Source organism: Camelus dromedarius, chromosome 2 (assembly GCF_036321535.1).
Source record: "Camelus dromedarius isolate mCamDro1 chromosome 2, mCamDro1.pat, whole genome shotgun sequence".
Taxonomy (NCBI): Eukaryota; Metazoa; Chordata; class Mammalia; order Artiodactyla; family Camelidae; genus Camelus; species Camelus dromedarius.
In genome coordinates this window covers 65,973,861-65,991,438 of record NC_087437.1, presented here as the reverse complement: position 1 = coordinate 65,991,438, position 17,578 = coordinate 65,973,861, and the positions used below count along the sequence as shown (strand labels likewise).

Here is a 17,578-nt window from a genome sequence, read left to right as displayed (position 1 = left end):
CACATAGTTGTGTTCACAGCTATGATGTAGTATCATGGAAGGATACAAAGCAAAATCAGCAAAGGGAAAAGGCACACGGGGTAAAGACCAGAGGAAACCAGGTACGGGCTTCCGAGAGTCTGTTGCCATTGGAGTCATGTACCGAGTTCTTCCAGCCACAAACTGGGACAACATGTGTGAAAAGTTGTCTCCCAGGGAAGCTCATTAAGACTCAGCGACCAGGGTTTTTATTGGGAGCTGGTCATATAGGCACACTGTGCCTAGTATGTACCAGAATTCCAGACTCTTAGAGGAAAGCAAGTGCTTAGCATAACCATACTGTTTGCACAATGAACCACTCTCATTTCTGGGAATTGTGGGACCCTCCTGAAATCCAAGTTTCCTGATGCCAGCCAGAAGCCAGCCTTGCGATTGGGACTTTCTAAGGATAGCAGTCTCAGACCCTTTAATCTGCACAATTTGCCAGTGGCTATATCATTTCCTGCATTAAGGAAAACTTGAGGATATAAAACAGAACTTGTTAAATATAAACTGGGAGATACACCATGCAGCCTCAAATGTCTCTTATGCTCCTACTTTTCTTTCAAATTGAATTTATATGTCATGTGTTTATCCTGCTATCCTGGCCATAAACGATGAAACACCAGATTTCTCCTTGAGTCAAAAGCTAAGAGGTACAAAGCCACAGAGTCTGATGAATAAGGGGAGCACCATACTGGGGTGTGACAAACTGATCCCATCCACGGTCTTCGGAAGAATAAATGCTAGATAGAGAAAGAGAAAGTGGGTGACTAAAGCTCATACTGAGTGAGAGCAACGTTGAGTTGTTGTTCTAGGTCTTTGAAAAGCCTGGTGTGCTCCTCAGTCTTGGAAGTCTATGGTCACGATGGAGAGGATGTCTCCTGGCTCACATTCTCATGTATCCTTGCAATGAATTCCTTCACTAATAGGGGTATGTCTTTTCCAAGCAGCCTGAAAGAGTCTAGCAGACACAGGGGTAAACATTCCCTTTACAAAGGGATTTGGCAACTAAAATGAGAAGAGTTGTACTGGAGAACACCCAAGAAAACTTGAAAGAATACAATTTAGGTCAATAACAGGAAGTAGTACCTTACACTGCAAAAAGGAAGTTTCAGAACACATTCCACTCCTTCAAAAACAGAAAACATAAGTAAGCTTAAGATAAGCTTTAAAATTTATCTGTGTGGTTGAGTCATAAGGATTTATTGGGAAAAACTCAGTATGTTGGGACTATTTCCTCTCCTATGAGATGGGTGTCAGGAAAGAGACGGTGATCTCCTATGGCATAGCTCTGATGTCCTGGGCAGAACCAACCCAGAATGGCCTGAAGCTCTTGATAAGGCTGCCAGCAGGGGCTGTGAAGCTGAGACTAGCCCCTGAGGATTTGAGCCCCAGAAGCCCTGAACCAGACCAAGAATGAGCTGAAGCATTCTGGGAGGCTCAGTGGGAGATATCCTTCAACCTCTGCATCCAAATCAGGCTTAGAGGCAGGAATACAGTGTATGTATCCACTTGTCTGTGGATTAAATATTTCTTGAGTCAGCATTTTGGGACTCTGCAAGGATGAGGGTGATTAGAAGTATACTCCATGGACATGCCTAGCCCAGGATGTTCTTGTGAAAGGCCCCTCAAAGCACGCAGCTAGTGTGGGGAACACAGTGTCTGCCATCTGGCCAAGCACTTCAGAGACTCCCATTGACATGCTGTGGGCTGAGGCAGGACTGTGATTAGAAAGGATGGTTTCATTCCAACACCATCCCCTTCTCAAGGAAAGGCTAACCTCTCTTTATCTAGCATGTGACCTACCAGTTGAACTTGGAGTATTTGGGGCTGTTCAGAGATAGTGCTAAATGGCACAAGAATATTTACTCTGTGATGATTGTTTCCCAGTGAGCTTCCTGCAGTAAAAATGATAAGGGTTATCCGAGAGTATTCAGTTTTAGTACTGGGGTCATTTCCATCCTTTGTTATTAAAAATAGGCTCAAGTTTTCTGTCTCTGTAGGGGTAGGGGAAAATTAATTGCATCCTTAAGTATTCAGGGCACAGTTAAGTTTTTGAATACAGGGTAGTGTCAAGATTACAGATTCCAGCGTAAGGAGACCTGCAACTTACCAGTTGCTTGGGCCAGTTACCTAAGCTCTTTGCTCTTTAGTTTCTTCTGTAAAAATGTATGTAATTGTAATACCACACAGGGTTTTTGTGAGGATGGAATTGGATAATATATGTAAAACATTTAGCATAGTGCCCAGCACAAAGTGAGTGCTCAATTACTAGCCATTTATTTAACTATTTTATTTTTTCATAGGTAGTGAATCCTGCATATGATTACTTTATTCCAGAACCTTCCATTATCAGAATTCCGTCACTGGAAGTGGTCAAGAGCAGAATGTTTTATAGACACTTAGCAGGAGTAGATTTGGGCCATTTGTAAAATGTAGTAGAACTTCGGCATTTGTGGACTTCACTTTTGTGGTTTTAGCTATTCACAGATAATCTCAAGGGTCCATGACATAGTATAAGTTTTATATGTAATATATATGTCACTTTAAACTGGAAAGGGTAAGAAGTAGTCAGGATGCAGTAGAATCATTTTTAGTACCCATCCATCATGCTCTTCTCTGAGAATTGCCCCCCACAAAGAGATGAACCCCCAGAGCTGGCTTTGTGCCCTGTGATTCCTCACCACAGCTAATGGGACACCTGACCCAGGGAGAGCCAGTTTGGTGTTTGGATCAACCCAGTTTTCTCTCCTGGATTGTTCCTGTTTTCTGGAGCTACATGAAGAAGAAATTAGGGATCACATCTTATGATATATACAATTTATTTTCAAATGGTTCAGGAAAAAGTATATTATGTATATATACATTATACAGAAAAAGAACGCAAACATCACAGTTATAACAATTAATAAATCTAACTAAAGGGTAAACAAATGTTCACTGTACTATTTCAGTTTTTCTTTAGTTTAAAACTTTAAAAGTTGGAAAAGATTTTAATGGAAAATAAAAAGCCCTTTTAAAAAGATTAAATCAAATTGTGCTGTATACCAGAAATTGACACATTGTAACTGACTGCACTTCAAAAAAATTTTTTTTAATTAAAAAAAATTAAAAGATTAAAGCAAAACAGAACTCCTTGAGTTAGAACAGGCTCCAGGGCCTTTAGCCATCTCTTCCAGGCTTTGAGAAGAGAAACTGCACGTAAATCTTGGGTGGAGGGGCCAAGCACACACAGAAGAGAAAGCTGTACTTCAGGGAGAGACAAGAGCAGCAGAACTGCAGAAACACAGAGAGGAGAGAGCCTGAGATCCCTGGGAAATGGGAAGCACAGGCTGCAGTCCTGGTCCCTTGCTTCTGGTTCTAGAGGCCTGGTTCTGGTGCAAGGTCTACCTCTTTCTGTTTCTGAGGTCCATGAGGTATCCTGGTATCCTTCCAATAAATTCTTATTTTATGTTATTTAATTTTTTGCTCAAGATAACTAAAGTGGTTGTGGTCCTTGTGAACAAATGGGCTCTGATAAAGCCCCCGGCCGGTCTGTGGTAACAGGTGCCGTGAGGTGTGTATGAGCCTTTTCCTCTGACCTTCAATTGGGATGAGTGACTCAGCTGGAGAGAGTGTGCCTCACAGACTGCTAGTATCTGCATCTCAATGGGGTCGACATGGAATAGAAGTATTCACTGGAAGCATAACTTGCAATTGTACTTAACAGCTTTTGTAAGGATAAATCACATGTGTAGTGGGAACATACTTTTCAGACCACAAACTCAGGTGTGGACTAGCGGGTGGGGGTTTAACATTTGTCCCTTTTTGATGCTGAACTTAAGTCCTATCTGCAGCCTTCCTTCTACCTGGTAGCAGAGTCTGAGTTTGCCCCCTGGGTTCAGTATTTTTCCTCTTTTCCCCTGGGGAAGCGTGTTGGTGAGGATGGGCTATAACCCTGGGTCATCACCACTGACACACTCCTGGCATCTGCAAAGAGACCCCTCACCCTCTGGTCCTCCTGGCCCACCTGCTCTTGGGGTCCAGACCTGCTGCCTTGGTGCATGGGGACTCTCTGAGTCAGCTTTTGGCCTCTAAGCCCACACCTTCTCTAGGGCCAGACCCTGCAACTGCTCCCCTGCCCACAAAAGTAGAATCTTATCACTCCCTGGGTTCAGATTTCCCCAACAGATTCTGAGCATTCTGTTCACCTTTATCCCTGACTTAGCTTGTGGTAGGACACAGGGCTTTTCTAAAGTTACTGGTTGACTTCCTCTCTCTTGCCTCTTGTGCAACCCTGGAATGGGGGACTGGATCATAGGTCCTCCTGGAAGTCTTCTCAATCTACTGTTTATGGTGCATTTTCTTTTAAAATGTGTTTTATTCCTATTAGAGTACCTACACAGAAATAACTTATTTTGTTTTCTTTAATTACAAAATAACCAGAACTAACAAAGAGAGGCTTCTTTATTTTTCTTTTAGAACATGGGACTCACAATTTAGTAATATATAATTTGGTATGATTTTATGCCCTGAATTTTGGGGGGTATTAGCTTTTGATAGCTAAAAGCCAAGCTTTTGGATCTCAAAACATTTTTTCTTGCAAAGCCTATTTTGAAATCCTAGAACTAAGAACTGACTTCTTTATTATTTGCATTTTGTTGTACCAAATCTACCCTAAGACAATGACAACTTCAGGTCTAGATCAAATGCAGATTGGTCAAGGAATAGTAGGAAGTGTGGGGGCGGGCAGGAGAAGATGGCGGGTCATATTATCCACCCTAAATGCCAATGCAGTATTCATGAACTGGGAGATTTAAATAGACCCCAGCATTCCCCTGGCCAATGTCAAGGTTTTCCTCTGTGAAAAGGTAAAAGATTTACCCTCACCAAGATTCTGCTATATAATGACATGTCATCTACTTGCAACTTGGGTTGGGCTTCACCAATCTAAACACAGCTGGGGATAGGAAGTAACAAACAGTCTCTGAGTCACCAAGACAGGTTTCATAGAAGCCATACACCAAAGAGTTCATTCATAGGCAAGCCCCTGAAATCCTCCAATAAAGCTTATTTGTTTTGTTACATATTCAAACACACTCAAGTTATCAAGTATCTAGGCTAGACGGGTTGGTAAGTGACAGGAGGATCTGGTTGTATACCGCAAACAGTAATAAAAATTGCTGATAGCATGATAGCAACAGAGGAGTCAGAAGTACAACAAAAATCAGGTATAAACATTTAAAACATCAGTGCTGTCTAGGGACATCAGTGTAAAGATAACATGTCTTAAATTTCTCTTTTGTTTCTGTAACCAGAACTGTAATTGATCAGTGTCTTAGAGCTCAGTGGAAATTCAGAGGAATCTAATCCAAGTATGAAATATGGGATTCATAATTTAATAATATGACATAATACTAATAGTATGACATGATTTTTATGCCCTGAGTCTTTTTGGGCATTAGCTTTTGATAACTAAAACTGAAGCTTTTAGATCTCAAAACTCTTTTCTTCTTTGGCAAAGACTATTATGGTCTGAATTATGTCTCCCCCCAAACTCATATGTTGAAGCCCCAACCTCTAGTATCTTAGATGTAACTGTCTTTGGAGAAAGGGCCTTTAGAGAGATGATTAGGTTAAAATGAGGCTTATTAGGGTAGGCCCTAATCCAATCTGACTGATGTCCTTATAAGAAGAGGTTAGGACACACAGGAAGAGCCAGTGATGTGCACACACAGAGAAAAGGCCACGTAAGGACATGGAGAGAAGGCAGCCACCTGAAAGCAAGGGAGAGAGGCTTCAAAAGAAACCAAACTTGCCAACACCTTGATCTTGGATTTCCAGCTTCCAGAACTGCGAGAAAATAACATCCTGTGGCTTAAGCCATCCAGGCTATGGTACCCTGTTATGGCAGCCCTAGCAAAGTATAATGAGGATTATTTTGAAACACAAGAAGGCCAAGATCCAAATTCTTTGTTGTCAGCATTCTACTGAAAAAAGTCTGCTTGAGGCTTCATAATTTAGTCACAGAGCAGTCCAAGGGGTTTCACAAGGTCTCTCAGAAGACACACAATTGAACCTAGTGCTCCCCGTACCCCCTCAAAGAGGCAGCAGCTTTGGGGTAATAGAAAGAACATCAGGCTTCAAGTCCAAATCTAGGCTCTGCCACTTAGAAGATGGGCTGAAGTTTATAATCTCCTTCACTTCTCTGAGCCTCAGTTTGCTCATTTATAACATGCAGATGAGGTGTGCAAATTAGATGAGATTACATTCAGGTTACAGGTGCAAAACATCTAGCACAGGCCTGGCACATAACAGGCAGGTAACAAATATAGTTCTATTATTACTTCTACTCACCATATGATGACCTTAAACCATTGATAAAAGATTAATCTGTGTATGCTATTTTCCACCGAAGAAGGGGGGGGTATGTTATTTTTAAAATAGATTTTTTAGCCTTATGTAATAAGATTCAAATGTCTTGTTGGTTAAAGGCATGAGCATTAGGTATTCAGAATGCTGGATTATCCGGAACTATTCTCCAAAGACTGTCAATAGTTGAGATTTCAGTGTGAATACTTTGTGTCTTCTGAACTGTTTTAAATTTCTATTCTCCTTTTTTAGTATTCCCTCCAAGGACCCCAGTTCTTTAATATATGCCCCATGGCTTCTCAGAACCCCCTCATAACTTTATTTTATACTATATTTCATTCTTTTCTGTATTTCCTAAAATGTCTAGAAGGACTGTGTATTAATTTTAAACCAAGACAAAACCATTATAAGATCTACCAAGAGGTCAGGTAAGAGAAGTATACAATAAATTTGATTATTTGGTCATTGCTGAGCTTAACAGAAGGCATTTAAGTGAGTGATAGTGACAGATGACAGAGTGCATGAGTGGAGGTGTGACTGAAAAGTGAAGAAGTGAAGATATATGTGGATGAGAGTACGAAAAGGGAGTTGGACTTGGGGAACCCTTTTTTTCAGATGGAAAAAGACTTGGATATATTTTTGGTAAAGAGGAAGTAGCTCTTGGAGAGAGTGAGATTATAAAAACATATGACAGGAGAGCAAGGCCTGGGGCAAGGGAATTCCTGAGGGAATTTAGAAAGTGCTGGTATACCAGATGGTGCAGATAAGTTTCGCCAAGTTCTAAGGTGACTGACTAGTAATGGGACCAAAGGAGAGATGATGAGCAGGGTTCTCTTGAAGGAAAACCATCTAGACCTTTATAATAAGACAGATGTCATCAAGCCACATTTCTCCTTGACTAGCTGGCTCCCTGTGACACTCTGACAACAGGCGATACTATTGACAATAGGGGAGACTAGAAGGCTGGAGAAGATTCTTGGAAATTCGCTTTCTCTTCCCATCAGTGTCACCCCAGGAAAGGTTCTTCACCCTGTTGTGACAATGGGTTTTTGTTTCCATTTTTTCCCACACTTTTGAATCAACCTCAGCGTCCCTTTGGAGATACAAGCCCCAGACACTGGCTCCACTTCTTCAGAGATGAGTTCTGACTTAGTGGGTCCCTTCTCTGAGCTCCAGAGGCACCAGCACTGACAGGCAGCCCGCACATCTGGGCCCCAGCTCAGCAGGGCCACTCCTCCAAGAGTCTAGATTCTGACAACCCTGACCTCTTCTCTTTTCCCTTGTCCTAGGGATGGTGGCTGCTTTCTGAATTCTCTGTTACCTCAGTGCTCCTCCCCTGCCTTTCAGTCTCCAGTACCTGCTTAATCAGTTTTTAAAAAATTCTTTCAGTAAAATATAACTGAGTGGTTTTTGTGTTCTTGATTAAATCCTTACTATAGAGTCATCATATTAGTTTGCTAGGGTTGCTGTTGTTAACCACCAAGAACTGGGTGGTTTCAACAACAGACATTTTTTTGCCACACAGATCTGGAACCTGGAAGTCTGAAGTCAAGATGTTGGCGGCGTTGGTTCCTTCTGAGGGCCGTAAGGGAAGAATCTGTTCCATGCCTCTATCCTCGGCTTTAAATGGCCATCTTCTCCCTGTCTCTTCACACAATCTTCCCTCTATTTGCATCTGTTTCCAAATTTCCCCTTCTTACAAGGACACCAGTCATACTGGATTAGAGCCCACCCTAATGACCTCATTTTAACTTGGTTACCTCTGTAAAGACCCTATCTCCAAATAAGGTTACATTTTGAGGTACTGGAAGTTAGGACTTCAACATATGGGGTGAGGGAGATGGACAGAATTCAACCCATAACAGTTGCCTTCAGTGTAATGAACAGCAATTAGAGAAAACTATGTTGTAAGTTTTCGTTAGCCCACTTTTAGCTCCATGTCCCTGGAAAAGTAGCTTAATCTCAAAGCCTCAATTTTTATCTTCTACAAACCGGATATAGTAATTCCTACTTCAGAGGTAAAATTAGATAATATAAAGAAATCCCAATTCTTCTCTCTTCCTTATATTTTCTAGGAGAAGATAAACATATTGCTCCCCTTCCCCCCTGCTCACTCCATTATCCTTATCCTGTTTAGATGGAAAGATGAAGTTTGGTTGCTTGCAACCAACTTGGAGCCTTGACTGATGGGCCGTACTGACCACTGAAAATTCATACCTCCACCAACAGCTCTCTGCAGTCTTTCAATCTAACTTGTCTGTCACCAGTGCCGCCTCCCAGCCTTCCTTTGCTCTGTAACTCATTTCTCTTCTCCCTTTGGTGTGATCTGGGTGTGTCTCTATTAAAGACCCCAGTTTCCCAAACAAGTTTTAGCCAAGTTTCTGGCAGCTAACCACACCCCTGCCTCTAGTGCGAAAGTGCTTTTCCACACACTACTTTGTTTAGAAATCCTTGTTCCTGGAAACTAACAAGCTGTGAGTTGCTTAAAATGTAATGCTTACCTATGAGCAGCACAGCTAAATATAGTCATGCAAAATGCAGTAGTTTGAAACAGAAGAGCATTGTTTAAACAAGATTTTGAATAGTTTCTTCCATGGAGGGATAGAGTGAGAGGACTTAGTGAAGACTGACTATATAGTATTTTGAAAACAAAGGGAATTTTTAGAGTGGTATGATGGTAAATTTTATCTATCAACTTGACTGGGCCATGGGTACCCAAATATTTGGTCAAGCATTATTCTGGGTGTTTCTGTGAGGATGTTTTTGGGTGAGATTAGGAATTGAGTCTGTAGACTGATTAAAGAAGACTGCCCTCCCTAATGTAGGTGGGCCTCATCCAATTAGTTGAAGGCTTGAATAGACCAAAGAGGCTGACCTTCCCTTGCATAAGAGAATTCCTGCTGCCTGACAGCCTTCAAACAGGGGCATCAGCTTTCTCCTGCATTCAGACATGAACTAACACATCTTCTTCCTGGGTTTTGAGCTGCTGGTCTTCAGACTGGAGCTGCACCATTGGCTGTCCAGGTCTCCAGCTTTTGGACTTGCCCTGCAGATCTTGGGACTTGTCAGCTCCCATAATCATGTGAACCAATTCCTTACAATAAATCTCTTTCTATATATATGTACACATCCTATTTGGTTCTGTTTTTCTGGAGAACATGGACTAATTTAGGCTGGAAAGAATTTTTGCAGTGTTTCTTAAACTTTAATATGTGCAGGAATCACCTGGGAATCCTATTAAAATGCAGATTCTCAGCCTCGTACTTGAGATTCCGCATTTTTAAAGAGCTTCTAGGTCACATCAAGGCTGCTGGTCTACAGAACACACTCTGAGTGGGAATGGTCTAATTCAGTGTTTCTCATCCTTGGCACTGCTGCAATGCTGGGCTGAGATAATTACTTGCTTTAGGAGACTATGCTTTGCATTGTAAGATGTTTGGTTTGCCTGATAGATGCCGTTGGCATACTCTCTCACCCCTCTGCCCCCACCAGTTGTGACAACTAAAAATGTCTCCAGATATTGTCAAATATCTCCTGAGGGGCGAAATTACCACTACTACCACCACCACCCACCGTGTGGGTCTAAATCAACTTTCTCATTTTATTGGAAACTGAAGTTCTGTTACAATGTAACATCTTCTAGGCTCTCAGAACCTCCAGATAATTGAAAACTGACAGATTGGAAAATGATGACTGCCCCAAACAGAAGAAAGCTGGGACTACTGAGGGCCAGGGATGAAAGTAAGGGTAGGTATCTCAGTCACAGCATCCAGAGAAACTGGGGGAATTCACACACCTGGCTAAGGTCATACCAAGAAAACAAGGGAAAGTCTCTAGGAACCCATGCACCACCATAACTTTCATCTGTATAACTTTCCCTGGTATTTCAGGTCGTATCTTAAAGATACTTCTTCAGGAATCCTTCTTTAACCTCCAAGCCTGAGTTAGATTCTCCCTTTTAAAGTACCGTTTAATAGTCTGCCACACGTAATCCTTCTAGGCCTATGTTGTGGTAGTTAAACAATACTCCATGTCCTCAGGCTAAATGTGACTGATGTAAAAACAGTGCCACAGCCCATGAGTAGAGTCTATTTATTATTATATAGCCTCTGGATGGGCAAAAACATGGCATTTGTGGCAGAGTGAGAAATTATACATTGAATCTTGATGTTAAGGGGAAAGAATAAACAAAACAAAACAGAAATTACAACTGATGCAGGTAATTAAACTACAGTTTCAGGGTAACATGCCCAAAGGCCTGAGTTCCTATATCCTGACAGGGGCCCACCTCCAAACTGCCATCCTAGATTGGCCATTGTCACCAACAGAAAACGTGTGTCAGGAAAGACTGGAGGAGATCCAAGAACTTGTGCTTATTAAGCATCTCTAGTTGGTGTCTCTTATCCTTTTGCTGACAGTTGAGCCTACAACAGTAGAGTGAAATTTGCATACAATCTATATTTGGATGTCAGCTCTCACCAATTCTAAAACCCAGTCTTCTGTTGGATTTATGATCACTTCTCACTCAATCATTACAATTGCCTATTTGGCTGCTTAGACATTTCCAACAAACCAGAATTTTTAAGGTGGCAGAGAGTCTATCTTCTTTGCCCCATGTTTTCATCATGAGTATAGTGCCTATCATGTAGCAAGTGTATTCATGTTTGTTGAATGAGAATAAAGACGAGTTTTGGCATGTGGAGTTTGAGGAGACTTTGGGACCTCCAGGTAAAGATACCTGCTAAGGTAATCTTTGTGGCTGTGTAAGGTAGGAAGCTCAGGAGGTTGTTCAGGGCTATAGTTAGGGAAGGTGGCTGATGCCATGGACAGGAATGAGGTCATGAAGTCAAAGTTTCTAGAGAGGGGCATTGTCAACTTTTGTGGCTGGTTAATTCTTTGTTGCTGGTTAATTCTTTGTTGCAGGGGCTGCCCTGGTGCATTGTAGGGGATTTAGCAGCTTCTCTAAACTCTACTCACTTGATGCCAGTAGCACCTCCCAAGTTGTGACAACCTTTAAAAATGTCCCCAGACTTTGTCAGACGTTGCCTAGAGAGCAAAATTATTCCCAGTTGAGAACCACTGGTTTAGAGTAACAAGAAACATTGGAAGGGCAGCATGTAATGTGTGCACATCAGCAAAGGCTTGCCTCTGTGAAGTGTAGTGAGGGGTTCTTCCTCATGGCCTCATGACCTCATCTACCCTCCATCCTCTTCCTGCAACCCAGACACTCAGTTTGGTTTTAGAAGTAGCAATGTGGCCTTGACAGAAGTAATTATGTCTATGCTGCTTAATTAAAAAAAAAAAAAGTGGGAGAGAGTCATACTCTCAGTTCTGTAAAGCTGAGTCTCTTTCCCTTGCCAAATTCCATGTGAGAAAAGTGTCTCCTTCCTGAGTGGGAGCCCCTCCCTGAGGTGATTCACAGCTCCTCTAAACTTCTGGGGCCCTGGATAGGAAATGAAACCCTTGAGAGAAGATAGATGGCCTGGGGTGGGGTGATTCTGAGGAAGTAGTTGGAGCAGGTGCCAAGTAAGATATTTCTTCTGAGGTTCCACACATCAACCCTTTCCTTTTACACTTGGAAAATATATGCTGAGCTAACCACACAACAGTAACCTCAGTCAGGCAGTGAGTGCTGTTTCTCTAGATGGATTTAATCATTAGAATGCTGCACATAAGCTGAAGTCTCAAAATGAATTCACTCTGCTTTCCAAACTATAGGAACGTGAGAAATAAAGCCACAGGGGAACTCGGAGTGGGTGAGTGTACGCCATGCCATTACAATGCTGGGAGGATGCCTGGAGGGCTTCCCTTCAGGGTCTAGGCTGGCAGCAGGAAGGGCTGGTTTTCCTCTCTATCCTCCCTTCCTATATTTCCCAGGACATTTGCCATGTTTAAAAAAAAAAAAAATCTCATTTAGATTTTGGTAGACAAAAAAAAAAAAATCAAACTAGTTTAAGAAATCATCGACTCTTCTCTGTTTAGGGTAGTAAGCATCTCATTTTCACTATGCTCATGATGAAATTATGCTTCATTTTAACATGAAAGGGATCACAATTTGGAAGCAGGAAACATGGAAGGGGCCAGCGGTTTCTGTCAGAAGAGCAGCATCATGAAGGCAGGTAAATGGACACTTGACCCTCTCAACATTCAACATTTGTGGGGTCTCTACCATGTTCAATGCTCTGTGCTAGGCACAGGAGCTGTAGGTGAAAGAGACACAGTTTGGAACCATAGGTTGGTGGAGGGAGACAAGAAAATCAATGACTAAGCCAGGGTGATAAGCTTAATGACAAGTAAGGGGTGCTGTGGGTACACATAAGGGTGCTCCACATGACACTTCGGGAAAGGGTCCCAGAGGAGGTATCATGTGACAGGTGGGATTATCCAGGTGAAGGATATGGGCATACACGTGTCTAGTTGTCACACTGTGATTCCAAGGCCAGTCGGAACATTCCTCCAGAGCCAGAAGGAAGTGTGCTGAGTTAATACATGTATAGGATGTGGCAGTATGACCCATTTCTGTTAAAAAAAGAAAGTGTCTTCCTGCCAAAAGAGGGGAAGGAATCCATAAGTAATTGATGCTGATTAGAGGTCAGCAACAACCTAGCTAGAGAATCTGTCAGCCGTCAGGAATGAAGCGGATAGTGCCTGCTTACAGTGTCACAGTGAACCCCCACTCCGTGCCACTTGTCAAACTCTCTTCTCCAGCTGGCCAAGCCCATGACTTCACTGGGCCTTAAGAGATCCTAGCTCTGCCCTCTGAGCCTCACCCTGCAGCTACCTTCCCTGTGGCACTTCTGCTCCCTCACACCCACTGCTGTTAGCTTCCCACTCCTAAGATCCCTTCCACCCACCACGCGGGACTCTTAATAGAATTCCATCAGATTTCAGAGCCAGAGGGAGCTTCCAAAGCATATTATCCAACTTTTTCATTTAACAGCTGAGGAAACAACATTTACGGCTGAGAGCTTTTGGAGGAAGAAGCCATTACTGTGATGTGGGCTGAGTAACAGAGAAAGCCTGACTGCCGCAAGAGAGGCCACGAAGGAGAGAGATGCTCAGAAAGGAGCAGAGATGAGAGACTGTAAAAGCGGGTTTCAGGTAGCCTGGTTCCATCTGTTCTTGAGGTCCAGCTGCACTTCTGCCTTCAGGCTCCATGAGACTCCTCTGGACCCTAATTACAAATTCTCTTTTCTGCTTGAGGTTGCTAAAGTCAGTTCTGTTACTTCACACACATAATGAATCAGAATTTAGTCATGTAAAGTCATTTGTAGGAGCAAGGGTGACTCTCAAGCTGAAGCTGTAAGCACTGGTTTGTTAGATTCTTGTGGCTGCTGCAAAAAGTTACCACAAACTTGGTTTAAAAATCAGAAATTAATTTTCCTACAGTTCAGGAGGTCAAAAGTCCAAAATCAGTAACACTGGACTAAAATCAAGGTGTCAGTAGGGCCAGGCTCACTCCTGGGCTGTACTCCTTCCAGACACTCTAGGAGAGAATCTGTGTCCTACATCTTCCAGCTTCTAGTGGCTGTCAGTTCCTTGACTTGTGGCCACATCAGTCACTTCAATCTCTGCCTCTGGGGTCGTGTTGCCTTCCCATTTTTTGTCTGTGCATCAAATCTCCCTACTTTTATAGAGACACCCTGATTGCATTTAGGCCCAGCCAGAAAATCCGAGACACTCTTCACCTAAAGATATTTAATGTAATCACATCTGCAAAGACCCCTTTTGCCATATAAGGTAACATTTACAGATTTCAGGGATTAGGATGTGGATGTTTTTCAGGGGACCATTATATAGCTTACCATATTTGGGATATTTAAAAAAGAAAATGCCGATTAAAAATGATGTTAGCTGGCAATGGAATGACAAAGAGTGTTTTTCAGCGCCGGGTGGAAAAGGCATCCTACCACAAAGAACACAGGATGTGACCCAAGGTTGCATATCCCCTTGGAGGAGATGATGCCTTGTGTTATTTTGGTCTAGATTTTCACAAGCCACTATGCTCACTCAGCTAGCATCCCTTGTTCTGATTTCAAGGATCTTTCTGATAATTTGGCTGCTTATGTAGATTAACCTACAGTGACAGAATATGCTGATCTGTACACCGAAATATCTAGTTTATTGGATCATTATATTTCTCAATGTAAATGTAAAAGTCAGAGTTCTGGTTTTTTGCTCATTAGTTTCCATGAGTTTGGGTAACACATATCATCAGGCTCTGAGATGAGAGCTGCCCATTTTACAAGCTCGGAAATATAATATGTCAGCATACTAATGGTTAATCCATTTCTGAAGGACAGTCAAACTGAGTTGTAATCTCTTGGTCCTAATTCCAAATTCCTAAGGAAGGAGTATAATTAGCCAATTATAGCCAATCAAGTCAATTTCCTGTCGTGGAACAATCAGCTGTGGCTAGGGAATGAGGTCCCTTTGAACGCAGTGCTTTTATTTTATACTCATTTGGGAGGAATAGTGCAGTTTCCTCAGAAGTCGCAGAATACGGCAAACAAAGGGCACAACAGTCCACTACAGTCTATGCTATACTTTAACTCTCAGAAGGCATTCTATTTCCAAATGTGCCCCATACCAGCTATTAAATCTTCTTCATGACTGTGTAGGGGAAAACTACATTCATTCATTCATACATTCACTCATGGGAAAACTACATTTTCTCCTTCCTCCAATGTATTCTTCTCACTTCTACCATATTAATCTCTATAAAATATCTTAGACTTATAATCTGATGACTATTACACATATGCTGTCTCTGTGTTTTAGCCTTATCTATGTTACCTCCTGTATTTTTATTACTTAATATTTTAAAAAAATCAACTCACTCTGTAACACATTAATTTAAAAAAATAAACTCTCAGGGAGCGAAACCAATGCCTGCCTCTGAGCAGCAGCAGTGCCGTGGCCGCCGAGGGCTTCTCTGGACATTGTTGCTCCCACCGACCTACAGCAATGGGCAATATCTTCATGAACCTCTTCAGGGGCCTTTTTGGCAAGAAAGAAATGTGCATTCTCATGGCAGGCCTAGATGCTGCAGGAAAGATCACCATCCTGTACAAACTGAAGCGGGGTGAAATTGTGACCACCATTCCCACAATAGATTTCAACATGAAGACCGTGGAATACAGGAACATCAGCTTCACCGTGTGGCACGTGGGCGGCCAGGACAAGATCTGGCCTCTGTGGCTCCACTACTTTCAGAACACACAGGTCTCAGCTTTGTGCTTGACAGCAATGACAGAGAATGTGTGAACGAGGCCTGCAAGGAGCTCATGAGGGTGCTGGCAGAAGATGAGCTCAGGGTTGCCATTCTGCTTGTGTTTGCTAACAAATAGGACCTCCCCAATGGCCTTGAATGCAGCCGAGATCACGGACAAGCTGGGCCTACATTCTCTGTGCCACATTCAGGCCACCTGTGCCTCCAGTGGGGACGGGCTCTATGAGGGACTAGACTGGCTGTCCAATCAGCTCTGGAACCAGAAGTGAACTATACTCCTCTCTCCTCCCCTCTCACTCCCTCCTTCTACCTTGGCTTTACTCTCACTTGGCAAACATGCCCCTGTGGTGTGAGGGCCAGAAGCTGTCTCCATGGTTGGTCACAGTGTGCTTCACCATGCTGTAGATGTGCAGACCCAGCCTGCAACTGGGTTTTTAATGTAAATAGTTTTTGTTTCTGGGGCAGTTTCTGGTACTCCTATACAATATTACTCAGCTTTTTTTTATTGTAAAAAGAAAATGAACCCACTGTTCAGTACTGAGAAGGGATTTTAGGCACTTGGGTCATCCAGGAGTTGCTGTTTCAGACAGGCCTGATGCTCAGCCTCTGGTCTTTAGATCTGTGTTGAGATCCATTTTGGTGGTTGGTTTTTAACCCAAACTCAGGGCATTTTTAAAAAATAGTTACAGATACAAGATAAAGAGAGCACTTGAACACACAGAAGAGAGAAATGTGCCTAGTGTAGGTTCAGCACTAATGGCCTGAGCCCAGCCCACTAGTGGTCTATTTCCCATTGGGTACGTGAAACGGGGCAGAACCAGCCATGATCCATTGTGCATGGTCACAATAGGGTCCCTGTGATCTGCTCTGTCTCAGGCCACCCCACACCCCCGTAGCATTTGTGCCTGTGTTTGTGTTCACACAGCTGCCCAGGAGATGGGCTGGAGGCTGCAGCCCCCGCTCTCTCAGCCTTCTCTTGGGTCAGCACGGGCACTCTGGCTGGAGCGGGAGCCCTGCAGCCCCCTTTGCTAGCCTGCTCTGGGCACTCTGGGGTCTCACCAGCAGGAGCATGGATGGTCATCCTAGAGCCCCAGCCCCTCGGAGCCCCGTCTACATGTGCTTTCACTCCCTCAGCCTTCAGATTTGCCATTGAAAATGAGAACCTCTACTTTTTTCTTTTGTATTTTGATAAACACTGAAAAAGCTGGAGCTGTTAAATTTTATCTTGTGGGAAAACCTCAGAACTGGTTTATTTGGTGTCATGGAACCTCTTACTGCTTTCAATACATGATTAGTAATCAATTGTTTTGTATGTTTGTTTTCAGTTTTCATTTTGACAAACAAGCACTGTAATTAGAGCTATTAGAATAAAATCTATTGACTATTAAAAAAAATAAATTCTCTCTACCATACTCTACCAAACTCTCACTTTCCTTAAGTAGAAAATAATCATACAAATAAATATAGCAGGATGTTAGAATTGGTTTCTAACCACAGTTTTTGACTGAGGTTCCAATGCCATATACAATATATAATGCATTAGAAAGTTAGTGTAAGATGGACTCCTCAAATGCAAAGGTTTTTTTGGTGGGGAGTGCCACCTCATATGCAAGTTTACCCAGGAAATTGTGGATAATTGGTTCCATAATTTTTGTACCCTTCAGCCAAATAAATGATATTTCAAATGAATCAGAGTGTGGAGGGAGAGGAGGATTTGTGAAGGAACTCTTAGGAGGGATCTGGTGCTATATCAGAGACCCAGGGAAGGGAGTACTTCCTTCTCTTCAGACCCAGAGTGACGAGCTTCCCTGGGACCACACAGAGTGCTACGGAGTGCGTTCCCTGCAGTTAGGGGATATAGAGCAATTGCAACCAAATCCCACCTAAGAAAAGGCAGAAGTGGTTATGTTAGGAGTGGGCTGCATTCTTAGTGTTTTGGGGACAAGGAAAGTGTGACTGTTTCCCATGGACCAG

The 17,578-nt window shown here is 42.7% G+C and overlaps 1 pseudogene; it reads left to right on the top strand.

Moving 5' to 3' along the window:
• The first annotated feature begins 15,339 nt into the window (after positions 1–15,339).
• On the top strand, positions 15,340–15,873 carry LOC105090316 (ADP-ribosylation factor 1-like; annotated as a pseudogene).
• The last annotated feature ends 1,705 nt before the right edge of the window (positions 15,874–17,578 follow it).